We start from the raw sequence: 25000 nt of genomic DNA on the forward strand, positions 1-25000 counted from the left end.
TCACCGTGCTCAACTTGATTCTAAGTGCCCTGAGTCATGTACGTGGTCCAAAAGAGGTCAATCTTTTTTTTTTGGGGGGTTAATGCCCAAAGTTTTCAACTCGAACCGTGTCGGCAACCCCGACATGAATCGCCCGAATTACCCGAACCCCGACTCGAATCGCGTCGAGCCTTAACCGCCTCCAATTTTTTTGCACGACTCATGTCACCGTGCTCAACATGATTCTAAGTGCGCTGAGTCATGTGTGTGATCCAAAGGCGGTCAACTCTTTTTTTCGGTTAACACCCAAAGTTTTCAACCCAAATTGTGTCGGCGACCCCGACTCGTATCGCCTCGAGCCTTAACCGCCTCCAGTTTTTTCGCAGGACTCATGTCACCGTGCTCGACTTGGTGCCCCGAGTCATGTACGTGATCCAAAAGCGGTTAACTTCTTCCTTCTTTGGTTAACACCCAAAGATTTCAACCCGAATCGTGTCAGCAACCCCAACTCAAATCGCCTCGAGCCTTAATCGCCTGCAATTTTTTCGAACCACTCATGTCACCGTGCTTGACTTGATTCTATGTGCCCCAAGTCATGTACGTGATCCAAAAGCGATTAACTCTTTTTCTGGCTAACAGCCAAAGTTTTCGAATCGAATCAGCTACCCCGACTCGAATTGCCTCGAGCCTTAACCGCCTCCATTTTTTTTTCCCTCGACTCATGTAATCGCACTCGCCTTGATTCTGAGTGGCCCGAGTCACTTACGTGATCCAAAACCGGGTAACTTTTTCTTTTTTCTTTTTTTTGTCAAGTCCCAAAGTTTTGAACTCGAATAGAGTCGGATGCCCCGACTCGAGTCGTCTCCAAATTTTTCGCACGACTCATGTCACCGTGCTCGACTTGATTCTAAGTGCCCCGAGCCGTGTACATGATCCAAAAGCTCACCAAGTCAGCTCACCAAGTCGACTCACCATCTCGCCTCGATAAGTTGGCTTGCCGAGTTACCCCACCAAGTCGTCGCCTCTTTAAGCCCGCTCACCGTGTCAGCTCGTCAGGTCGGCTCACCAAGTCGACTAATCAAGTAGGCCCACCAAGTCGCCTCAAGGATAGCTCCTCACCATGAGTCACCTCACCATGTTGACTCAATGAGTCACCTCACCATGTTGACTCTTTGAGCCCGCTCGCCGGGTCACCTCACCAAGTCGGCTCGAGTACGTTGCCAAGTCGACTCTTTAAGTTCGCTCGCCGGGTCGACTCGCCAAGTTAGCTCACCATGTCATCTCAATGAACCAACTCGCCGAGTCACCTCACCACGTCGGCTCTCTAATACCACTCGCCAAGTCACCCCACCAACTCGCCCCGTTAGGCCCACTCACCACATCGCCCCGTTAGGCCCACTCTCACCAAGTGGACTCTTTAAGTCTGCTCATAAAGTCGAGCCACCAAGTACTCTCACCAAGTCGACTCTTTAAGTCCTTTCATCGAGTCACCCCACCAAGTCAACTCTTTAGGTCCGTTCATAGAGTCACCCCACCAAGTCGACCCTTCAAGTGCGTTCATCAAGTCACCCCACCAAGTCGACTCTTTAAGTTCATTCATCAAGTCACCCTGCCAGGTCAGCCCACAAATTACTCTCACCAAGTCGACTCTTTTAGTTCGTTCATCAACTCACCCCACCAGGTCGGCCCACCGAGTGGACTCTTTAAGTTCGTTCATGAAGTCACTCTGCCAAGTCGGCCCACCAGGTCGACTCTTTAAGTTCGTTCATCAAGTCACCCCGCCAGGTCAGCCCACCAACTACTCTCACCAAGTCGACTCTTTAAGTTTGCTCACCAAGTCACCCCGCCAGGTCGGCCCACCAAGTACTCTCACCAGGTCGACACTTTAGGTTTGTTTATCAGGTCACCCCACCGAGTACTCTCACCAAGTCGACTCTTTAAGTTCGTTCATCAAGTCGCCCTGCCAGGTCGGCCCACCAAGTACTCTCACCTAGTCGACCCTTTAAGTTCGGTCATCAACTCACCCCGCCAGGTCGGCCCACCAAGTACTCTCACAAAGTCAACTCTTTAGGTTCGTTCATCAATTCACCCCGCCAGCTCGGCCCACCAAGTTCTCTCACCAGGTCGACTCTTTAAGTTCGTTCATCAAGTCACCCCGCCAGTTCGACCCACCAAGTACTCTCACAAAGTCGACTCTCTAAGTTCGTTCATCAAGTCACCCTGCCAGGTCAGCCCACCAAGTACTCTCACCAAGTCACCCCGCTAGTTCGACCCACCAAGTTGACCCTTTAAGTTCGTTCATCAAGTCACCCGGCCAAGTCGGCCCACCAAGTTGACTCTTTAAGTCCGTTCATCAAGTCACGTGACCAGGTCAGCCCACCGGGTACTCTCACCAAGTCGTCTCTTTAAGTTTGTTCATCAAGTCACCCGGCCAGGTCAGCCCACCAAGTACTCTCACCAAGTCGACTCTCTAAGTCCGTTCATCAAGTCACCCCGCCGAATTCCCCGCGGGTGGGGTTTTCTGATTTCCGCAAGTGCGAAAAAGTTTTCCATGTGGGTCGGGTTTGCAATTTTTGTGAGGGTGGAAAAATCTTCCAAGTCCAAATTCCGGGCAGGCGAGGTTTCGTAATTTTCCAAGTGCCAAATTCCGAGCGGGTGGGGTTTGTAAATTCCGCGAGGGCGGAAAAAACTTCCAAGTCCAAATTTCGAGCGGGTGGGGTTTGTAAATTTTCGTGAGGGCAGAAAAATCTTCCGACTGCAAATTCCAGGCGGGTCCTCGGGTTTTGTAATTTTTGCGAGGGCAGACGACTCATGTACGTGATCCAAAACCGGTCAACTTATTTTTTTGGTTAACGCCCAAAGTTTTGAACTCAAATCGAGTTGTCTACCCCGACTCGAATCGCCTCCGAATTTTTCGCACAACCCATGTCACCGTGCTCGACTTGATTCTAAGTGCCCCGAGTCATGTACGTGGTCCAAAAGAGGTCAATCTTTTTTTTTTGGGGGGTTAATGCCCAAAGTTTTCAACTCGAACCGTGTCGGCAACCCCGACACGAATCGCCCAAATTACCCGAACCCTGACTCGAATCGCGTCGAGCCTTAACCGCCTCCAATTTTTTTGCACGACTCATGTCACCGTGCTCGACATGATTCTAAGTGCGCTGAGTCATGTGTGTGATCCAAAGGCGGTCAACTCTTTTTTTCGGTTAACGCCCAAAGTTTTCAACCCAAATTGTGTCGGCAACCCTGACTCGTATCGCCTCGAGCCTTAACCGCCTCCAGTTTTTTCGCAGGACTCATGTCACCGTGCTCGACTTGGTGCCCCGAGTCATGTACGTGATCCAAAAGCGGTTAACTTCTTCCTTCTTTGGTTAACACCCAAAGATTTCAACCCGAATCGTGTCAGCAACCCCAACTCAAATCGCCTCGAGCCTTAATCGCCTGCAATTTTTTCGAACCACTCATGTCACCGTGCTTGACTTGATTCTATGTGCCCCAAGTCATGTACGTGATCCAAAAGCGATTAACTCTTTTTCTGGCTAACAGCCAAAGTTTTTGAATCGAATCAGCTACCCCGACTCGAATTGCCTCGAGCCTTAACCGCCTCCATTTTTTTTTTCCCTCGACTCATGTAATCGCACTCACCTTGATTCTGAGTGGCCCGAGTCACTTACGTGATCCAAAACCGGGTAACTTTTTCTTTTTTCTTTTTTTTGTCAAGTCCCAAAGTTTTGAACTCGAATAGAGTCGGATGCCCCGACTCGAGTCATCTCCAAATTTTTCGCACGACTCATGTCACCGTGCTCGACTTGATTCTAAGTGCCCCGAGCCGTGTACATGATCCAAAAGCGGTTAACTTTTTCTTTTTGGTTAACGCCCAAAGTTTTCAACCCGACCCGCCTCGGCAACCTCGACTCGAAGCGCCTCGAGCCTTAATGGCCTCCAATGTTTTTGCATGACTCATGCCACCGTCGACTTTTCGCTCGAATCATGTCACCCAGGGCACCTCGATGCTACGTGACCCGAGCCCTATGCGCGATCCAAAACTGGGTAACGTTTTTTTTTTTAACTCCCAAAATTTCATTCTTTTTTGCCTTACGAGGCCTATCATGATCTCTTTTTATAAAGAAAATTCTCAAATCGAATCGTTTCAGCTACCCTACCTCGAATCCGGCTAGCTAGGCGTAACGCCTCGAGTCGGCTCGGCAATACGTGAACTGAAACTTGTGCGTGATCCAAAAGCGGGTAACTTGTTTTTTTTTTTTTTTTTGTAATGCGCAAAATTTAGCGCTTTTCGCTGTACAGGGCCTCTCATGATTTTTTTTGTTTTTTTTTTTTTTTCCCCTCGTCGACCCACTCTGGCGACCCAGTCGGGTCGCCCGAGGCTGGGGCGACGGAGATGGGTTGACCTAGTCGGGTGACCCAAGTTGGGTCGACCCAGGCGTGCGATCCTGGCTGGGGACAGCAAGTCGATTCTATAAGTTTGCTTGCCAATTTTGCTAGCCAGGTCGGCTCACCAAGTCATCTAACCATGTGGTCTTTGCCAAATCAAGAATTGACTCTTTAAGTCCACTCACAGCTCGTCAAGCCGGCTCACCAAGATGACTTACCGTCTTGCCTCACCAGGTTGCCCCACCAGGTCGCCTCTTCTTTAAGACCACTCACCATGTCGGCTCCCCAAGTCACCTCACCGAGTCGACTATTCAGGTTGCCTCACCAAGTCGACCCCTTAAGTTCGCTCACCAAGTCAGCTCACCAAGTCGAATCACCTAGTCGTTTTACCACCTTGCCCCAGCAGGTGTGCTCGCCAAGTCGCCCCGCCGAGTTGCTTCTCTAAGCCCACTCACCATGTCAGCTCACCAAGTCGATTGTTCAAGTGCGTTGCCAAGTCAACTCTTTAAGTTCGCTCGCCAAGTCAGCCCGCCCAAGTCACCTCTTTAAGTTCGTTCGCCAGGTCGGCCCGCCCAAGTCGCATCAGCGGGCTAACTCACCGAGTCACCTCACGAAGTTGACTCTTTAAGTGCGCTCACCAAGTCAGCTCACCAAGTCGACTCACCATCTCGCCTCGATAAGTTGGCTTGCCGAGTTACCCCACCAAGTCGTCGCCTCTTTAAGCCCGCTCACCGTGTCAGCTCGTCAGGTCAGCTCACCAAGTCGACTAATCAAGTAGGCCCACCAAGTCGCCTCAAGGATAGCTCCTCACCATGAGTCGCCTCACCATGTTGACTCAATGAGTCGCCTCACCATGTTGACTCTTTGAGCCCGCTCGCCGGGTCGCCTCACCAAGTCGGCTCGAGTACGTTGCCAAGTCGACTCTTTAAGTTCGCTCGCCGGGTCAACTCGCCAAGTCAGCTCACCATGTCATCTCAACGAACCAACTCGCCGAGTCGCCTCACCACGTCGGCTCTCTAATACCACTCGCCAAGTCGCCCCACCAACTCGCCCCGTTAGGCCCACTCACCACATCGCCCCGTTAGGCCCACTCTCACCAAGTGGACTCTTTAAGTCTGCTCATAAAGTCGAGCCACCAAGTACTCTCACCAAGTCAACTCTTTAAGTCCTTTCATCGAGTCACCCCACCAAGTCAACTCTTTAGGTCCATTCATAGAGTCACCCCACCAAGTCGACCCTTCAAGTGCGTTCATCAAGTCACCCCACCAAGTCGACTCTTTAAGTTCATTCATCAAGTCACCCCGCCAGGTCAGCCCACAAATTACTCTCACCAAGTCGACTCTTTTAGTTCGTTCATCAACTCACCCCGCCAGGTCGGCCCACCGAGTGGACTCTTTAAGTTCGTTCATGAAGTCACTCTGCCAAGTCGGCCCACCAGGTCGACTCTTTAAGTTTGTTCATCAAGTCACCCCGCCAGGTCAGCCCACCAACTACTCTCACCAAGTCGACTCTTTAAGTTTGCTCACCAAGTCACCCTGCCAGGTCGGCCCACCAAGTACTCTCACCAGGTCGACTCTTTAGGTTTGTTCATCAGGTCACCCCACCGAGTACTCTCACCAAGTCGACTCTTTAAGTTCGTTCATCAAGTCGCCCCGCCAGGTCGGCCCACCAAGTACTCTCACCAAGTCGACCCTTTAAGTTCGGTCATCAACTCACCCTGCCAGGTCGGCCCACCAAGTACTCTAACAAAGTCGACTCTTTAGGTTCGTTCATCAATTCACCTCGCCAGCTCGGCCCACCAAGTTCTCTCACCAGGTCGACTCTTTAAGTTCGTTCATCAAGTCACCCCGCCAGTTCGACCCACCAAGTACTCTCACAAAGTCGACTCTCTAAGTTCGTTCATCAAGTCACCCTGCCAGGTCAGCCCACAAAGTACTCTCACCAAGTCACCCCGCTAGTTCGACCCACCAAGTCGACCCTTTAAGTTCGTTCATCAAGTCACTCGGCCAAGTCGGCCCACCAAGTCGACTCTTTAAGTCCGTTCATCAAGTCACGTGACCAGGTCAGCCCACCGGGTAATCTCACCAAGTCGTCTCTTTAAGTTTGTTCATCAAGTCACCTGGCCAGGTCGGCCCACCAAGTACTCTCACCAAGTCGACTCTCTAAGTCCGTTCATCAAGTCACCCCGCCAGGTCGGCCCACCAAGTCGAATCTTTAAGTCCGTTCATCAAGTCACCCCACCAAGTACTCTAACCAAGTCGATTCTTCGAGTGCGTTCATCAAGTCACCCGACCAACTACTCTCACCAAGTCGACTCTTTAACTATGTTCATCAAGTCACCCCACCAAGCACTCTCACCACGTCAACTCTTTAGGTCCGTTCATAAAGTCACCCCACCAAGTCGACCCTTCAAGTGCATTCATCAAGTCACCCCACCAAGTACTCTCACCAATTCGACTCTTTAAGTCTTTTCATCAAGTCACCACACCAAGTCAACTCTTTAGGACCGTTCATCAAGTCACCTCGCCAAGTCGACCCTTGAAGTCCATTCATCAAGTCACCCCACCAAGTACTCCCACCAAGTCGACTCTTTAAGTCAGTTCATGAAGTTACCCAACCAGGTCGGCCCACCAAGGACTCTCACCAAGTCGACTCTCTAAGTCTGTTCATCAGGTCACCCCACTGAGTACTCTCACCAAGTCAACTCTTTAGGTCCGTTCATCAGGTCACCCCGCAAGGTCGACCCTCTAAGTTCGTTCATCGAGTCACCCGACCAAGTCGACTGTTTAAGTCCTTTCATCAAGTCACCCCGCCAAGCTGACTCTTTAAGTCCGTTCATCAAGTCACCAGAACAACTACTCTCACCAAGTCGACTCTATAAGTCCGTTCATCAAGTCGGCCCACCAAGTACTCCCACCAAGTCGACTCTTTAAGTCCGTTCATCAGTTCACCCCGCCAAGTACTCTCACCAAGTCAACTCTTTAGGTCCGTTCATCAAGTCACCCCGCCAAGTCGACCCTTTAAGTCCGTTCATCAAGTCGCCCCCCCCGAGTTGCTTCTCTAAGCCCACTCACCATGTCATCTCACCAAGTCGATTGTTCAAGTGCGTTGCCAAGTCAACTCTTTAAGTTCGCTCGCCAGGTCAGCCCGCCCAAGTCGCCTCTTTAAGTTCGTTCGCCAGGTCAGCCCGCCCAAGTCGCATCAGTGGGCTAACTCGCCGAGTCACCTCACGAAGTTGACTCTTTAAGTGCGCTCACCAAGTCAGCTCACCAAGTCGACTCACCATCTCGCCTCGATAAGTTGGCTTGCCGAGTTACCCCACCAAGTCGTCCCCTCTTTAAGCCCGCTCACCGTGTCAGCTCGTCAGGTCGGCTCACCAAGTCGACTAATCAAGTAGGCCCACCAAGTCGCCTCAAGGATAGCTCCTCACCATGAGTCGCCTCACCATGTTGACTCAATGAGTCGCCTCACCATGTTGACTCTTTGAGCCCGCTCGCCGGGTCGCCTCACCAAGTCGGCTCGAGTACGTTGCCAAGTCGACTCTTTAAGTTCGCTCGCCAGGTCGACTCGCCAAGTCAGCTCACCATGTCATCTCAACGAACCAACTCGCCGAGTCGCCTCACCACGTCGGCTCTCTAATACCACTTGCCAAGTCGCCCCACCAACTCGCCCCGTTAGGCCCACTCACCACATCGCCCTGTTAGGCCCACTCTCACCAAGTGGACTCTTTAAGTCTGCTCATAAAGTCGAGCCACCAAGTACTCTCACCAAGTCGACTCTTTAAGTCCTTTCATCGAGTCACCCCACCAAGTCAACTCTTTAGGTCCGTTCATAGAGTCACCCCACCAAGTCGACCCTTCAAGTGCGTTCATCAAGTCACCCCACCAAGTCGACTCTTTAAGTTCATTCATCAAGTCACCCCGCCAGGTCAGCCCACAAATTACTCTCACCAAGTCGACTCTTTAAGTTCGTTCATCAAGTCACCCCGCCAGGTCAGCCCACCGAGTGGACTCTTTAAGTTCGTTCATGAAGTCACTCTGCCAAGTCGGCCCACCAGGTCGACTCTTTAAGTTCGTTCATCAAGTCACCCCGCCAGGTCAGCCCACAAATTACTCTCTCCAAGTCGACTCTTTAAGTTCGTTCATCAATTCACCCCGCCAGGTCGGCCCACTGAGTGGACTCTTTAAGTTCGTTCATGAAGTCACTCTGCCAAGTCGGCCCACCAGGTCGACTCTTTAAGTTCGTTCATCAAGTCACCCCGCCAGGTCAGCCCACCAACTACTCTCACCAAGTTGACTCTTTAAGTTTGCTCACCAAGTCACCCCGCCAGGTCGGCCCACCAAGTACTCTCACCAGGTCGACTCTTTAGGTTTGTTCATCAGGTCACTCCACCGAGTACTCTCACCAAGTCGACTCTTTAAGTTCGTTCATCAAGTCGCCCCGCCAGGTCGGCCCACCAAGTACTCTCACCAAGTCGACCCTTTAAGTTCGGTCATCAACTCACCCCGCCAGGTCGGCCCACCAAGTACTCTCACAAAGTCGACTCTTTAGGTTCGTTCATCAATTCACCCCGCCAGCTCGGCCCACCAAGTTCTCTCACCAGGTCGACTCTTTAAGTTCGTTCATCAAGTCACCCTGCCAGTTCGACCCACCAAGTACTCTCACAAAGTCGACTCTCTAAGTTCGTTCATCAAGTCACCCTGCCAGGTCAGCCCACCAAGTACTCTCACCAAGTCACCCCGCTAGTTCGACCCACCAAGTCGACCCTTTAAGTTCGTTCATCAAGTCACCCGGCCAAGTCGGCCCACCAAGTCGACTCTTTAAGTCTGTTCATCAAGTCACGTGACCAGGTCAGCCCACCGGGTACTCTCACCAAGTCGATTCTTCGAGTGCGTTCATCAAGTCACCCGACCAACTACTCTCACCAAGTCGACTCTTTAACTATGTTCATCAAGTCACCCCACCAAGCACTCTCACCACGTCAACTCTTTAGGTCCGTTCATAAAGTCACCCCACCAAGTCGACCCTTCAAGTGCGTTCATCAAGTCACCCCACCAAGTACTCTCACCAATTCGACTCTTTAAGTCTTTTCATCAAGTCACCACACCAAGTCAACTCTTTAGGACCGTTCATCAAGTCACCTCGCCAAGTCGACCCTTGAAGTCCGTTCATCAAGTCACCCCACCAAGTACTCCCACCAAGTCGACTCTTTAAGTCAGTTCACGAAGTCACCCAACCAGGTCAGCCCACCAAGGACTCTCACCAAGTCGACTCTCTAAGTCTGTTCATCAGGTCACCCCACCGAGTACTCTCACCAAGTCAACTCTTTAGGTCCGTTCATCAGGTCACCCTGCAAAGTCGACCCTCTAAGTTCGTTCATCGAGTCACCCGACCAAGTCGACTGTTTAAGTCCTTTCATCAAGTCACCCCGCCAAGCCGACTCTTTAAGTCCGTTCATCAAGTCACCAGAACAACTACTCTCACCAAGTCGACTCTATAAGTCCGTTCATCAAGTCGGCCCACCAAGTACTCCCACCAAGTCGACTCTTTAAGTCCGTTCATCAGTTCACCCCGCCAAGTACTCTCACCAAGTCAACTCTTTAGGTCCGTTCATCAAGTCACCCCGCCAAGTCGACCCTGTAAGTCCGTTCATCAAGTCGCCCCGCCAAGTACTCTCACCAAGTCGACCCTTTAAGTCCTTTCATCAAGTCACCCCACCAAGTCGACTCTCAAAGTCCATTCATCAAGTCACCAGAACAAGTAATCTAACCAAGTCGACTCTTTAAGTCCGTCCATAAAGTCACCCCACCAGGTCGGCCCAGCAAGTACTCCCACCAAGCCGACTCTTTATGTTCGTTCATCAGTTCACCCCGCCAAGTACTCTCACCAAGTTGACTCTTTAAGTCTGCTCATCAAGTCGAGCCACCAGGTACTCTCACCAAGTCGACTCTTTGAGTCCGTTCATCAAGTCGCGCCACCAAGTACTCTAACCAAGTCGATTCTTCAAGTGCGTTCATCAAGTCGCCCCACCAAGTACTCTCACCAAGTCGACTCTTTAAGTCCTTTCATCGAGTCACCCCGCCAAGTACTCTCACCAAGTCAACTCTTTAGGTCCGTTCATAGAGTCACCCCACCAAGTCGACCCTTCAAGTGCGTTCATCAAGTCACCCCTCCAGGTCGGCCCACCAAGTCGAATCTCTAAGTCCGTTCATCAAGTCATCATCCCGATCTGGCCGAGCCGATCTGGGCGAGCCATGCTGGCCGAGCCGATCTGGGCGAGCCATTCTGGCCGACCCGATCCTGCCGAGCCGTTCTGGGCAAGCCATTCTGGCTGAGCCGATCTGGGCGACCCGTTCTGGCCGAGCCGATCTGGGCAAGCCGTTGTGGTCGAGCCATGCTGGCCGAGCCGATCTGGGCGAGCCGTTCTGGCCGAGTCGATCTGGGCGAGCCGATCTGGGCGAGCTGTTCTGGCCGAGCCATGCTGGCCGAGCCGATCTGGCCGAGCTCCAAAAACGGTGTCGTGGATGGCTGTTTGGTCGCCTCTGTGCCAACTCGATCGGCACAACATTGGGAATGGTTCGACAGCGGTTGTCGTTCCAATGTGTCATCGGGATGTCTTGGAACGCGGCCTTTCTAGGGCGAGCTCGCGTCTAGCACTTGGATTGTGCTTCGTCACAAGTGAATGGGGAGATCTCTTTGTGAACGGCGGCATGGCGATTGCAAGAGAAAATTGACTTAGTAGTCAGAGCATTCGCCGCGGGCCATTGTGACGGCCTTGCAATTTCTCTATAATTGCAACCTATGTTTGCGCATAGCAGAGTTTGCATGTATGATTGGGCTTTGTTCTTGATGGTTCCAAGTACTCTCACCAAGGCTGGGCGAGCCATGCTGGCCGAGCCGATCTGGGCGAGCCATTCTGGCCGAGCCGATCTGGGCGAGCCATTCTGGCCGAGCCATGCTGGCCGAGCTGATCTGGGCGAGCCGTTCTGGCCGAGCCAATCTGGGCGATCCGTTCTAGCCGAGCCAATCTGGGCGAGCCATGCTGGCCGAGCTGATCTGGGCGAGCCATTCTAGCCGAGCCGATCTGGGCGAGCCGTTCTGGCCGAGCCATGCTGGCCGAGCCGATCTGGGCGAGCTGTTCTGGCCAAGCCATGCTGGCCGAGCCGATCTGTGTGAGCCGTTCTGGCCGAGCCATGCTGGCCGAGCCATGCTGGCCGAGCCATTCTGGCCGAGCCGATCTTGCCGAGCTCCAAAAACGGTGTCGTGGATGGCTGTTTGGTCGCCTCTGTGCCAACTCGATCGGCACAACATTGGGAATGGTTCGACAGCGGTTGTCGTTCCAATGTGTCATCGGGATGTCTTGGAACGCAGCCTTTCAAGGGCGAGCTCGCGTCTAGCACTTGGATTGTGCGTCGTCACAAGTGATTGGGGAGATCTCTCTGTGAACGGCGGCATGGCGATTGCAAGAGAAAATTGACTTAGTAGTCGGAGCATTGGCCTCGGGCCATTGTGACGGCCTTGCAATTTCTCTATAATTGCAACCTATGTTTGCGCAGTAGCAGAGTTTGCACGTTAGATTGGCCTTTGTTCTTGACAGTTCGAAGTACTCTCACCAAGGCTGGGCGAGCCATGCTGGCCGAGCCGATCTGCGCGAGCCATTCTGGCCGAGCCGATCTACGCGAGCTCCAAAAACGGTGTCGTGGATGGCTGTTTGGTCACATTTTTCATTGAATTGGATTTTTAAGGGAGTTGTCCGCGCTATCGCAGATTTCTAATGCAGAGCGAGCCTCGCACTAATAGCTTATATAGGAGAGGTTGTTGCCGCGAGCCTCTCCCATGCCCCTTTCATTGATTCAACATTGGTGTCTAGGCGGATCGGATTGTTGGGTTTTCAAACGGTGTATGCTGATGTTGAATGAATGAAAGGGGCATGAAGCGATCTTAGTGCTTTTCCTTGGCTCTCCTTTAGATCATGTTTTCCGAGGACTCAATTTTGGAAAAGGTGAGGCAGCGGTTGCCGATCCATGGCGTGTGTTTTTGGTGGTTTTAAAACTTGATCTAAACGTGAGCCTTTGTCTAGCACTCCGGCGTTGCTTGGTATAATGGCAATTTGCTATGGGTGCTCTGCGCTCTAGCAATTTGTCATGGTGTACTTATCGCGGCTACATGGGAGCTTTAATATCGAAAGCTCTCGGCAAAAAATGGTGGCCGAGCCATGCTGGCGGACCCAATCTGGCTTAGCCGTTTTCGTCGACCCGATCTGGCTCTCGTTTCTCACTCCAACTGCACAAATTCGGGAGTTGTTCGACAATGGTTGTCGTTCCAATGTGTCATTGCGGTGATCTGGAGAGCGATGCTAAGTGCGGGAGCTTGTGTCTAGCATTTGGGGATGTTTGTGCAAGCGAGCAGGGGAGCTTCTCTTATCGGAACCTCTCCGTGGCCTTTAAATATAGACCCAGTGCCGACGATATCGATGGATACGAGCCTTGGATTATAAAATTGTTCAGCTAACATTGGTTTTTGTGAGAGATGGGTACGAAAGCACTTCCCGATCGATACGCGGGAGTTCCCTAAGATCGCCTCTGTGTCAACTCGATCGGCACAACATTGGGAATGGTTCGACAGCGGTTGTCGTTCCAATGTGTCATCGGGATGTCTTGGAACGCGGCCTTTCAAGGGCGAGCTCGCGTCTAGCACTTGGATTGTGCGTCATCACAAGTGAATGGGGAGATCTCTCTGTGAACGGCAGCATGGCGATTGCAAGAGAAAATCGACTTAGTAGTCGGAGCATTGGCCTCGGGCCATTGTGACGGCCTTGCAATTTCTCTATAATTGCAAGCTATGTTTGCGCAGTAGTAGAGTTTGCATGTGAGATTGGCCTTTGTTCTTGACAGTTTGAAGTACTCTCACCGAGTCAGCAAGTCACCATGCTGGCCGAGCCGATCTGGGTGAGCCATTCTGGCCGAGCCGATCTGGGCGAGCTCCAAAAACGGTGTCGTGGATGGTTGTTTGGTCACATTTTTCATTGAATTGGATTTTTAAGGATTTTGTCCGCGCTATCACAGATTTCTAATGCAGAGCGAGCCTCGCACTAATAGCTTATATAGGAGAGGTTGTTGCCACGAGCCTCTCCCGTGCCCCTTTCATTGATTCAACATTGGTGTCTAGGCGGATCGGATTGTTGGGTTTTCAAACGGTGTATGCTGATGTTGAATGAATGAAAGGGGCATGAAGCGATCTCAGTGCTTTTCCTCGGCTCTCCTTTAGATCATGTTTTCCGATGACTCAATTTTGGAAAAGGTGAGGCAACAGTTGCCGATCCATGGCGTGTCTTTTTGGTGATTTTAAAACTTGATCTAAACGTGAGCCCTTGTCTAGCACTCCGGCGTTGCTTGGTATAATGGCAATTTGCTATGGGTGCTCGACGCTCTAGCAATTTTGTCATGGTGTACTTATCGCGGCTACATGGGAGCTTTAATATCGAAAGCTCTCGGCGAAAAATGGTGGCTGAGCCATGCTGGCCGACCCGATCTGGCTTAGCCGTTTTCATCGACCCGATTTGGCTCTTCTTTCTCACTCCATCGGCACAAATTTGGGAGTTGTTCGACAGCGGTTGTCGTTCCAATGTGTCATTGCGGTGATCTGGAGAGCGATGCTAAGGGCCGGAGCTTGCGCCTAGCATTTGGGGATGTTTGTGCAAGAGAGCAGGGGAGCTTCTCTTATCGGAACCTCTCCGTGGCCTTTGAATATAGACCCAGTGCTGACGATATCGATGGATACGAGCCTTGGATTCTAAAATTGTTCAGCTAACATTGGTTTTTGTGAGAGATGGGTACGAAAGCACTTCCCGATCGATTCGCGGGAGCTCCCTAAGATCGCCTCTGTGCCAACTCGATCGGCACAACATTGGGAATGGTTCGACAGCGGTTGTCGTTCCAATGTGTCATCGGGATGTCTTGAAACGCGGCCTTTCAAGGGCGAGATCGCGTCTAGCACTTGGATTGTGCGTCGTCACAAGTGAATGGGGAGATCTCTCTGTGAACGGCGGCATGGTGATTGCAAGAGAAAATTGACTTAGTAGTCAGAGCATTGGCCTCGGGCCATTGTGACGGCCTTGCAATTTCTCTATAATTGCAAGCTATGTTTGCGCAGTAGCAGAGTTTGCATGTAAGATTGGCCTTTGTTCTTGACAGTTCCAGGAGATGACCTCCGGAACTTTTGGATTGGGCCCCTTCAAGGTGAAATTCATCTAGTTGATCGGATGAGCTCGATGACCATTTCACTCCCTTGGCTCCATGAATTCAAATCCCATCCAGCTGCCGTGAAGCCATCCCGATTTTTCTATGCGAGGGCTCTCTCCCCAGAGTGGTTGTTGCAATCTGCAGGGGCAGCGATCTGAAGGGCGAGCCGTTGTCTAGCAGTTGGGCTGCGCATCACGGGTGACAAGGGAGCCTTTGTAATCGGAAGCTCCCCGTGACCATTCGATGAGAAGAGCCATTGCTTGTGTGAGCAAGGACGAATGCAGCCTCAGATTCCAAAGGAAATCAACGACATCGGATCTATATATAAGAGCAGAATGAAGCAGCAGCCCGTTTGCCATGCGCGGCTCCCCAAAGTTGCTGGTCTTTCTCACTCCATCGGCACAAATTCGGGAGTTGTTCGACAGCGGTTGTCATTCCAATGTGTCATTGCGGCGATCTGGAGAGCGATGCTAAGGGCGGGAGCTTGTGTCTAGCATTTGGGATGTTTGTGCGAGCGAGCAGGGGAGCTTCTCTTATCGGAACCTCTCCGTGGCCTTTGAATATATAGACCCAGTGCCGACAATATCGATGGATACGAGCCTTGGATTCTAAATTTGTTCACAGCTAAGATTGGTTTTTGTGAGAGATGGGTACGAAAGCACATCCCGGTTGCTACGCGGGAGCTCCCTCAGGTCGCCTCTGTGCCAACTCGATCGGCACAACATTGGGAATGGTTCGACAGCGGTTGTCATTCCAATGTGTCATCGAGGGATGTCTCGAAAAGTGGGCTGGCCTTTCAAGGGTGAGCTCGCGTCTATCACTTGGATTGTGCGTCGCGTCGCAAGTGAATGGGGAGATCTCTCTGTGAACGGCGGCATGGTGATTGGAAGAGAAAATTGACTTAGTCAGAGCATTGGCCTCGAGCCACTGTGATGGCTTGGCAATTTCTCTTTAATTGCAACCTATGTTTGCGCAATAGCAGAGTTTGCAAGTAAGACGGTCCTTGTTCTTGAGAGTTCCAGGAGATGACCTCCGAAACTTTTGGATTGGGCCCCTTCAAGATGAAATTCATCCAGTTGATCGGATGAGCTCGATGACCATTTCAGTCCCCCTTGGCTACATGAATTCACATCTCCTAACCGATGACAATCTTTTGCTCCTTAGACGACCTCATAATAAATTGGGTCGTGGATGGCTGTTTGGTCAGAATTTTCAACGATTTGGATTTTTATGGCGGATGTCGGCGTGTTCGCTAATTTCTAATTCAGAGCGAGCCTCGCACTAATAGCTTATATAGGAGAGGTTGTTGCCGCGAACCTCTCCCGTGCCCCTCTCATTGATTCAACAGCGGTGTCAAGGCGGATGGAAATGTCGGATTTTGAAACGGTGGACGCCGACGTTGAATCAATTGGAGGGGCATGAAGCCCACCCTTGAGGTGCTATTCCTCGACTCTCCTTTAGATCATGTTTTCTTGTCACTCAGCTGGCGCAATTTCGGAAAGCAGTTGGGCTGCGCGTCACGAGTGACAAGGGAGCCTTTGTGATCGGAAGCTCCCCGTGGCCATTCGATGAGAAGAGCCATTGCTTGTGTGAGCAAGGACGAATGCAGCCTCGGATTCCAAACGAAATCAACGACATCGGATCTATATATAAGAGCGGAATGAAGCAGCAGCCCGTTTGCGATGCGCGGCTCCCCAAAGTTGCTATTCTTTCTCACTCCATCGGGGCACAAATGTGGGAGTTGTTCGACAGCGGTCGTCGTTCCAATGGTGTCATTGCGGCGAAATTTGTTCACAGCTAAGATTGGTTTTTGTGAGAGAAGGGTATGAAACCACATCCCGATTGCTACGCGGGAGCTCCCTAAGGTTGCCTCTGTGCCAACTCGATCGGCACAACATTGGGAATGGTTCGACAGCGGTTGTCGTTCCAATGTGTCATCGGGGGATGTCTTGGAAAGTGGTCTTTCTTTCAAGCGCGAGCTCACGTCTAGCACTTGGGTTGTGCGTCGCGTCACAAGTGAATGGGGGATGTCTTGGAAAGTGGTCTTTCTTTCAAGGGCGAGCTTGCGTCTAGCACTTGGATTGTGCATCGCGTCACAAGTGAATGGGGAGTGAATGGGGAGATTTCTCTGTGAACAGCGGCATGGTTGATTGCAAGAGAAAATTGACTTAGTCGGAGCCATTGGCCTCGGGCCATTGTGACGGCCTCGCAATTTCTCTTTAATTGCAACCTATGTTTGCGCAGTAGCAGAGTTTGCATGTAAGATGGGCCTTGTTCTCGAGAGTTCCAGGAGATGACCTCCAGAACTTTTGGATTGGGCCCCTTCAAGGTGAAATTCATCCAGTTGATCGGATGAGCTCGATGACCATTTCAGTCCCTCGGCTCCATGAACTCACATCTTGTAACCGATGACAATCTTTTGCTCCTCTGCCGACCTCATAAAAAATTGGGTCGTGAATGGCTGTTTGGTAGGAATTTTAAAGGATTTGGATTTTTAAGGCGGATGTCGGTGTGTTCGCTAATTTCTAATGCAGAGCGAGCCTCGCACTAATAGCTTATATAGGAGAGGTGGTTGCCGCGAGCCTCTCCCGTGCCCCTCTCATTGATTCAACGCCGGTGTCAAGGCGGATGCATATGTCAGATTTTGAAACGGTGGACGCCGACGTTGAATCAATTAGAGGGGCATGAAGCCCACCCTGGATGTGCTATTCCTCGACTCTCCTTTAGATCATGTTTTGTTGTCACTCAGCTGGCGCAATTTCGGAAAAAGGTTTGGCAGCGGTTGCCATCCCTCACCGTGTCTACTTGGTGATTTTGAAACTCGATCTAAAACGGGAGCCCTCGCCTAGCACCTCCGTCCGGTGTTGCTCGGGTATTGCAAAAAATTATGCCAATGGCGCAAATCCCCCAACGAATGCCTACGCTTGGACCCTCTCTTAGATCACCTTCTTCGATCACTCGACCGACGCAACTACGGAAGAGACTTGGCAGTGGTTGCCATTCTACAGCGCGTCTGTTCAGCGATTTTGAAGTTGATCTAATGGCGAGCCCTTGTCTCTAGCCATGAGGTGGGTGCTTGGCACTCTAGCAAAATTTTTTGCGTGCCTATCGCAGCTACAACGGGAGAGGTGGTTGCCGCGAGCCTCTCCCGTGCCCCCCTCATTGATTCAACGCCACTGTCAGGGCGGATGGATATGTTGGATTGTGAAATGGTGGACGCCGACGTTGAATCAATTAGAGGGGCATGAAGCCCACCCTCGAGGGTGCTATTCCTGGACTCTCCTTTAGATCATGTTTTCTTGTCACTCAGCTGGCGCAATTTTGGAAAAAGGTTTGGCAGTGGTTGCCAGCCCTCACCGCGTCTACTTGGTGATTTTAAAACTCGATCTAAAACGAGAGCCCTCGTCTAGCACCTCCGTCCGGTGTTGCTCGGGTATTGCATAAATTTATGCCATCGACGCGAAACCCCCAACGAATGCCTACACGCTTGGACCCTCTCTTAGATCACCTTCTTCGATCACTCGACCGACGCAACTATGAAAGAGACTTGGCAGCGGTTGCCATTCTACAGCGCGTCTGTTCAGGGATTTCGAAGTTGATCTAATGGCGAGCCCTTGTCTCTAGCCATGAGGTGGGTGCTTGGCGCTCTAGCAAAATTTTTTGTGTGCCTATCGTGGCTACAAGGGGAGAGGTGGTTACCGCAAGCCTCTCCCGTGCCCTCCTCATTGATTCAATGCCGCTGTCAGGGCGGATGGATATGTCGGATTTTGAAATGGTGGACGCCGACGTTGAATCAATTAGAGGGGCATGAAGCCCACCCTCGAGGGTGCTATTCCTGGACTCTCCTTCAGATCATGTTTTCTTGTCACTCAGCTGGCGCAATTTTGGAAAAAGGTTTGGCAGCGGTTGCCAGCCCTCACCGCGTCTACTTGGTGATTTTAAAACACGATCTAAAATGGGAGCCCTCGTCTAGCACCTCCGTCCGGTGTTGCTCGGGTATTGCAGAAATTTATGCCATGAGGTGGGTGCTTGGCGCTCTAGCAAAATTTTTTTGCGTGCTTATCGCAGCTACAAGGGGAGAGGTGGTTGCCGCGAGCCTCTCCCGTGCCCCCCTCACTGATTCAACGCCGCTGTCAGGGCGGATGGATATGTCAGATTTTGAAACGGTGGACGCCGACGTTGAATCAATTAGAGGGGCATGAAGCCCACCCTCGAGGGTGCTATTCCTGGACTCTCCTTTAGATCATGTTTTCTTGCCACTCAGCTGCCGCAATTTCGGAAAAAGGTTTGGCAGCGGTTGCCAACCCTCACCGCGTCTACTTGGTGATTTTAAAACTCGATCTAAAATGGGAGCCCTCGTCTAGCACCTCCGTCCGGTGTTGGTCGGGTATTGCATAAGTTTATGCCATCGGCGCGAATCTCCCAACGAATGCCTACGCTTGGACCCTCTCTTAGATCACCTTCTTCGATCAGTCGACCGACGCAACTACGGAAGAGACTTGGCAGCGGTTGCCATTCTACAGCGCGTCTGTTCAGCGATTTCGAAGTTGATCTAATGGCGAGCCCTTGTCTCTAGCTATGAGGTGGGTGCTTGGCGCTCTAGAAAATTTTTTTGCGTGCCTATCGCGGCCACAAGGGGAGAGGTGGTTGCCGCGAGCCTCTCTCGTGCCCCCCTCATTGATTCAATGCCGCTGTCAGGGCGGATGGATATGTTGGATTTTGAAACGGTGGACGTCGACGTTGAATCAATTAGAGGGGCATGAAGCCCACCCTCGAGGGTGCTATTCCCTGACTCTCCTTTAGATCATGTTTTCTTGTCACTCAGCTGGCGCAATTTCGGAAAAAGGTTTGGCAGCGGTTTCCAGCCCTCACCGCGTCTACTTGGTGGTTTTAAAACTCGATCTAAAACGGAAGCCCTCGTCTAGCACCTCCGTCCGGTGTTGCTCGAGTATTGCATAATTTTTTGCTATCGGCGCGAATCACCCAACGAATCCCTAGCCTCGGACTCTCTCTTAGATCACCTTCTTCGATCACTCGACCGACGCAATTACAGAAGAGGCTTGGCAGCGGTTGCCATTCCACAGCGCGTCTGTTCAGCGATTTCGAAGTTGATCTACTAATGGCGAGCCCTTGTCTAGCCATGAGGTGGGTGCTTGGGGCTCTAGCAATTTTTTGTGTGCCTATCACGGCTTACAATGGGAGCTTTGATAACAAAAGTTCTTGGCGACCCTCCCCAATAGAAATCAGTGTTGGTGTTCGCGAAAGACACGTTATTCAGATTTTTGGAATATTGGCACCAGCATCGTTTCTATTGGGAGGGCCGTGAAGCCATCCCGATTTTGCTATGCGAGGGCTCTCTCCCCAGAGTCGTTCTCTACGCAACAACTTCTTTGGCACAAAATTTTCATAACGATTCAGCAGCGGTTGTCATTCCAATGGTGCCATTGTGGTGGTTGCCTGGGCAGCGATCTGAAGGGCGACCCGTCGTCTAGCAGTTGGCCTGCGCATCACGAGTGACAAGGGAGCCTTTGTTATCGGAAGCTCCCTGTGGCCATTCGATTAGAAGAGCCATTGCTTGTTTGAACAAGGATGAATGTAGCCTCGGATTCCAAACGAAATCAACGATTTCGGATCTATATAAGAGCGGAATGAAGCAGCAGCACAGCCCGTTTGCTATGCGCGGCTCCCCAAAGTTGCTCTTCTTTCTCACTCCATTGCCACAATTTCGGGAGTTGTTCGACAGCGGTTGTCGTTCCAATGTGTCATTGCGGTGATCTGGAGAGCGATGCTAAGGGCGAGAGCTTGTGTCTAGAATTTGGGATATGTTTGTGCGAGCGAGCAGGGGAGCTTCTCTTATCGGAACCTCTCTGTGGCCTTTGAATATATAGACCCAGTGCCGACGATATCGATGGATGCGAGCCCTTGGATTCCAAATTTGTCCACAGCTAACATTGGTTTTTGTGAGAGATGGGCACGAAAGCACATCCCGATTGCTACGCGGGAGCTCCCTAAGGTCGCCTCTGTGCCAACTCGATCGGCACAACATTGGGAGTGGTTCGACAGCGGTTGACGTTCCAATGTGTCATCGGGGGATGTCTTGGAAAGTGGTCTTTCTTTCAAGGGCGGTCTCGCGTCTAGACCTTGGATTGTGCGTCGCGTCACAAGTGAATGGGGAGATCTCTCTGTGAACGGCGGCATGGTGATTGCAAGAGAAAATTGACTTAGTCGGAGCCATTGGCCTCGGGCCATTGTGACGGCCTCGCAATTTCTCTTTAATTGCAACCTATGTTTGCGCAGTAGCAGAGTTTGCATGTATAAGATGGGCCTTGTTCTCGAGAGTTCCAGGAGATGACCTCCGGAACTTTTGGATTGGGCCCCTTCAAGGTGAAATTCATCCAGTTGATCGGATGAGCTCGATGACCATTTCAGTCCCTCGGCTCCATGAACTCACATCTCCTAACCGATGACGATCTTTTGCTCCTCTGCCGACCTCATAAAAAATTGGGTCGTGAATGGCTGTTTGGTAGGAATTTTAAAGGATATGGATTTTTAAGGCGGATGTCGTTGTGTTCGCTAATTTCTAATGCAGAGCGAGCCTCGCACTAATAGCTTATATAGGAGAGGTGGTTGCCGCGAGCCTCTCCCGTGCCCCCCTCATTGATTCAACGCCGGTGTCAAGGCGGATGGATATGTCGGATTTTGAAACGGTGGACGCCGACGTTGAATCAATTAGAGGGGCATGAAGCCCACCCCGGATGTGCTATTCCTCGACTCTCCTTTAGATCATGTTTTCTTGTCACTCAGCTGGCGCAATTTCGGAAAAAGGTTTGGCAGCGGTTGCCAGCCCTCACCGCGTCTACTTGGTGATTTTAAAACTCGATCTAAAACGGGAGCCCTCGTCTAGCACCTCCATCCGGTGTTGCTCGGGTATTGCATAAAATTATGCCATCGGCGCGAATCCCCCAACGAATGCCTACGCTTGGACCCTCTCTTAGATCACCTTCTTCGATCACTCGACCGACGCAACTACGGAAGAGACTTGGCAGCGGTTGCCATTCTACAGCGCGTCTGTTCAGCGATTTCGAAGTTGATCTAATGGCGAGCCCTTGTCTCTAGCCATGAGGTGGGTGCTTGGCGCTCTAGCAAAATTTTTTGCGTGCCTATCGCGGCTACAATGGGAGAGGTGGTTGCCGCGAGCCTCTCCCGTGCCCCCCTCATTGATTCAACGCCGCTGTCAGGGCGGATGGATATGTCGGATTTTGAAAAAAGGTGGACGCCGACGTTGAATCAATTAGAGGGGCATGAAGCCCACCCTCGAGGGTGCTATTCCTGGACTCTCCTTTAGATCATGTTTTCTTGTCACTCAGCTGGCGCAATTTCGGAAAAAGGTTTGGCAGCGGTTGCCAGCCCTCACCGCGTCTACTCGGTGATTTTAAAACTCGATCTAAAACGGGAGCCCTCGTCTAGCACCTCCGTCCGGTGTTGCTCGGGTATTGCATAAATTTATGCCATCGGCGCGAATCCCCCAACGAATGCCTACGCTTGGACCCTCTCTTAGATCACCTTCTTCGATCACTCCACCGACGCAACTACGGAAGAGACTTGGCAGCGGTTGCCATTCTACAGCGCGTCTGTTCAGCGATTTCAAAGTTGATCTAATGGCGAGCCCTTGTCTCTAGCCATGAGGTGGGTGCTTGGCGCTCTAGCAAAATTTTTTGCGTGCCTATCGCGGCTACAAGGGGAGAGGTGGTCGCCGCGAGCCTCTCCCGTGCCCCCCTCATTGATTCAACGCCGCTGTCAGGGCGGATGGATATGTCGGATTTTGAAACGGTGGACGCCGACGTTGAATCAATTAGAGGGGCATGAAGCCCACCCTCGAGGGTGCTATTCCTGGACTCTCCTTTAGATCATGTTTTCTTGTCACTCAGCTGGCGCAATTTCGGAAAAAGGTTTGGCAGCGGTTGCCAGCCCTCACCGCGTCTACTCGGTGATTTTAAAACTCGATCTAAAACGGGAGCCCTCGTCTAGCACCTCCGTCCGGTGTTGCTCAGGTATTGCATAAATTTATGCCATCGGCGCGAATCCCCCAACGAATGCCTACGCTTGGACCCTCTCTTAGATCACCTTCTTCGATCACTCCACCGACGCAACTACGGAAGAGACTTGGCAGCGGTTGCCATTCTACAGCGCGTCTGTTCAGCGATTTCGAAGTTGATCTAATGGCGAGCCCTTGTCTCTAGCCATGAGGTGGGTGCTTGGCGCTCTAGCAAAATTTTTTGCGTGCCTATCGCGGCTACAAGGGGAGAGGTGGTTGCCGCGAGCCTCTCCCGTGCCCCCCTCATTGATTCAACGCCGCTGTCAGGGCGGATGGATATGTCGGATTTTGAAACGGTGGACGCCGACGTTGAATCAATTAGAGGGGCATGAAGCCCACCCTCGAGGGTGCTATTCCTGGACTCTCCTTTAGATCATGTTTTCTTGTCACTCAGCTGGCGCAATTTTGGAAAAAGGTTTGGCAGCGGTTGCCAGCCCTCACCGCGTCTACTCGGTGATTTTAAAACTCGATCTAAAACGGGAGCCCTCGTCTAGCACCTCCGTCCGGTGTTGCTCGGGTATTGCATAAATTTATGCCATCGGCGCGAATCCCCCAACGAATGCCTACGATTGGACCCTCTCTTAGATCACCTTCTTCGATCACTCCACCGACGCAACTACGGAAGAGACTTGGCAGCGGTTGCCATTCTACAGCGCGTCTGTTCAGCGATTTCGAAGTTGATCTAATGGCGAGCCCTTGTCTCTAGGCATGAGGTGGGTGCTTGGCGCTCTAGCAAAATTTTTTGCGTGCCTATCGCGGCTACAAGGGGAGAGGTGGTTGCTGCGAGCCTCTCCCGTGCCCCCCTCATTGATTCAACGCCGCTGTCAGGGCGGATGGATATGTCGGATTGTGAAACGGTGGACGCCGACGTTGAATCAATTAGAGGGGCATGAAGCCCACCCTCGAGGGTGCTATTCCTGGACTCTCCTTTAGATCATGTTTTCTTGTCACTCAGCTGGCGCAATTTCGGAAAAAGGTTTGGCAGCGGTTGCCAGCCCTCACCGCGTCTACTCGGTGATTTTAAAACTCGATCTAAAACGGGAGCCCTCGTCTAGCACCTCCGTCCGGTGTTGCTCGGGTATTGCATAAATTTATGCCATCGGCGTGAATCCCCCCAACGAATGCCTACGCTCGGACCCTCTCTTAGATCACCTTCTTCGATCACTCGACCGACGCAACTACGGAAGAGACTTGGCAGCGGTTGCCATTCTACACCGCTTCTGTTCAGCGATTTCGAAGTTGATCTAATGGCGAGCCCTTGTCTCTAGCCATGAGGTGGGTGCTTGGCGCTCCAGCAAAATTTTTTGCGTGCCTATCGCGGCTACAACGGGAGAGGTGGTTGCCGCGAGCCTCTCCCGTGCCCCCCCTCATTGATTCAACGCCGCTGTCAGGGCGGATGGAAATGTCGGATTTTGAAACGGTGGACGCCGACGTTGAATCAATTAGAGGGGCATGAAGCCCACCCTCGAGGGTGCTATTCCTGGACTCTCCTTTAGATCATGTATTCTTGTCACTCAGCTGGCGCAATTTCGGAAAAAGGTTTGGCAGCGGTTGCCAGCCCCTCGCCGCGTCTACTCGGTGATTTTAAAACTCGATCTAAAACGGGAGCCCTCGTCTTGCACCTCCGTCCGGTGTTGCTCGGGTATTGCACAAATTTTTGCCATCGGCGCGAATCCCCCAACGAATGCCTACACGCTTGGACCCTCTCTTAGATCACCTTCTTCGATCACTCGACCGACGCAATTACGGAAGAGACTTGGCAGCGGTTGCCATTCTACACCGCGTCCGTTCTGCGATTTCGAAGTTGATCTAATGGCGAGCCCTTGTCGATAGCCATGAGGTGGGTACTTGGCGCTCTAGCAATATTTTTTGCGAGCCTATCGCGGCTACAATGGGGGAGGTGGTTGCCGCGAGCCTCTCCCGTGCCCAGCTCATTGATTCAACGCCGCTGTCAGGGCGGATGGATTTGTCGGATTTTGAAACGGTGGACGCCGACGTTGAATCAATTAGAGGGGCATGAAGCCCACCCTCGAGGGTGCTATTCCTGGACTCTCCTTTAGATCATGTATTCTTGTCACTCAGCTGGCGCAATTTCGGAAAAAGGTTTGGCAGCGGTTGCCAGACCTCACCGCGTCTACTTGGTTATTTTAAAACTCGATCTAAAACGGGAGCCCTCTTCTAGCACCTCCGTCCGGTGTTGCTCGGGTATTGCATAAATTTATGCCATCGGCGCGAATCCCCCAACGAATGCCTACGCTTGGACCCTCTCTTAGATCACCTTCTTCGATCACTC

At 51.8% G+C, this 25000-nt stretch overlaps 1 protein-coding gene across 1 annotated transcript in view; it reads left to right on the forward strand.

The window, feature by feature from the left end:
* Positions 1 to 25000, forward strand: part of LOC149574157 (uncharacterized) — a 109280-nt gene that overhangs the window by 30767 nt on the left and 53513 nt on the right. The gene's annotated exons all lie outside the window — the stretch shown is intronic.

This window comes from Cupressus sempervirens, chromosome 2 (genome assembly GCF_028749045.1).
Source record: "Cupressus sempervirens isolate cs-2001-9-10 chromosome 2, ASM2874904v1, whole genome shotgun sequence".
Taxonomy (NCBI): Eukaryota; Viridiplantae; Streptophyta; class Pinopsida; order Cupressales; family Cupressaceae; genus Cupressus; species Cupressus sempervirens.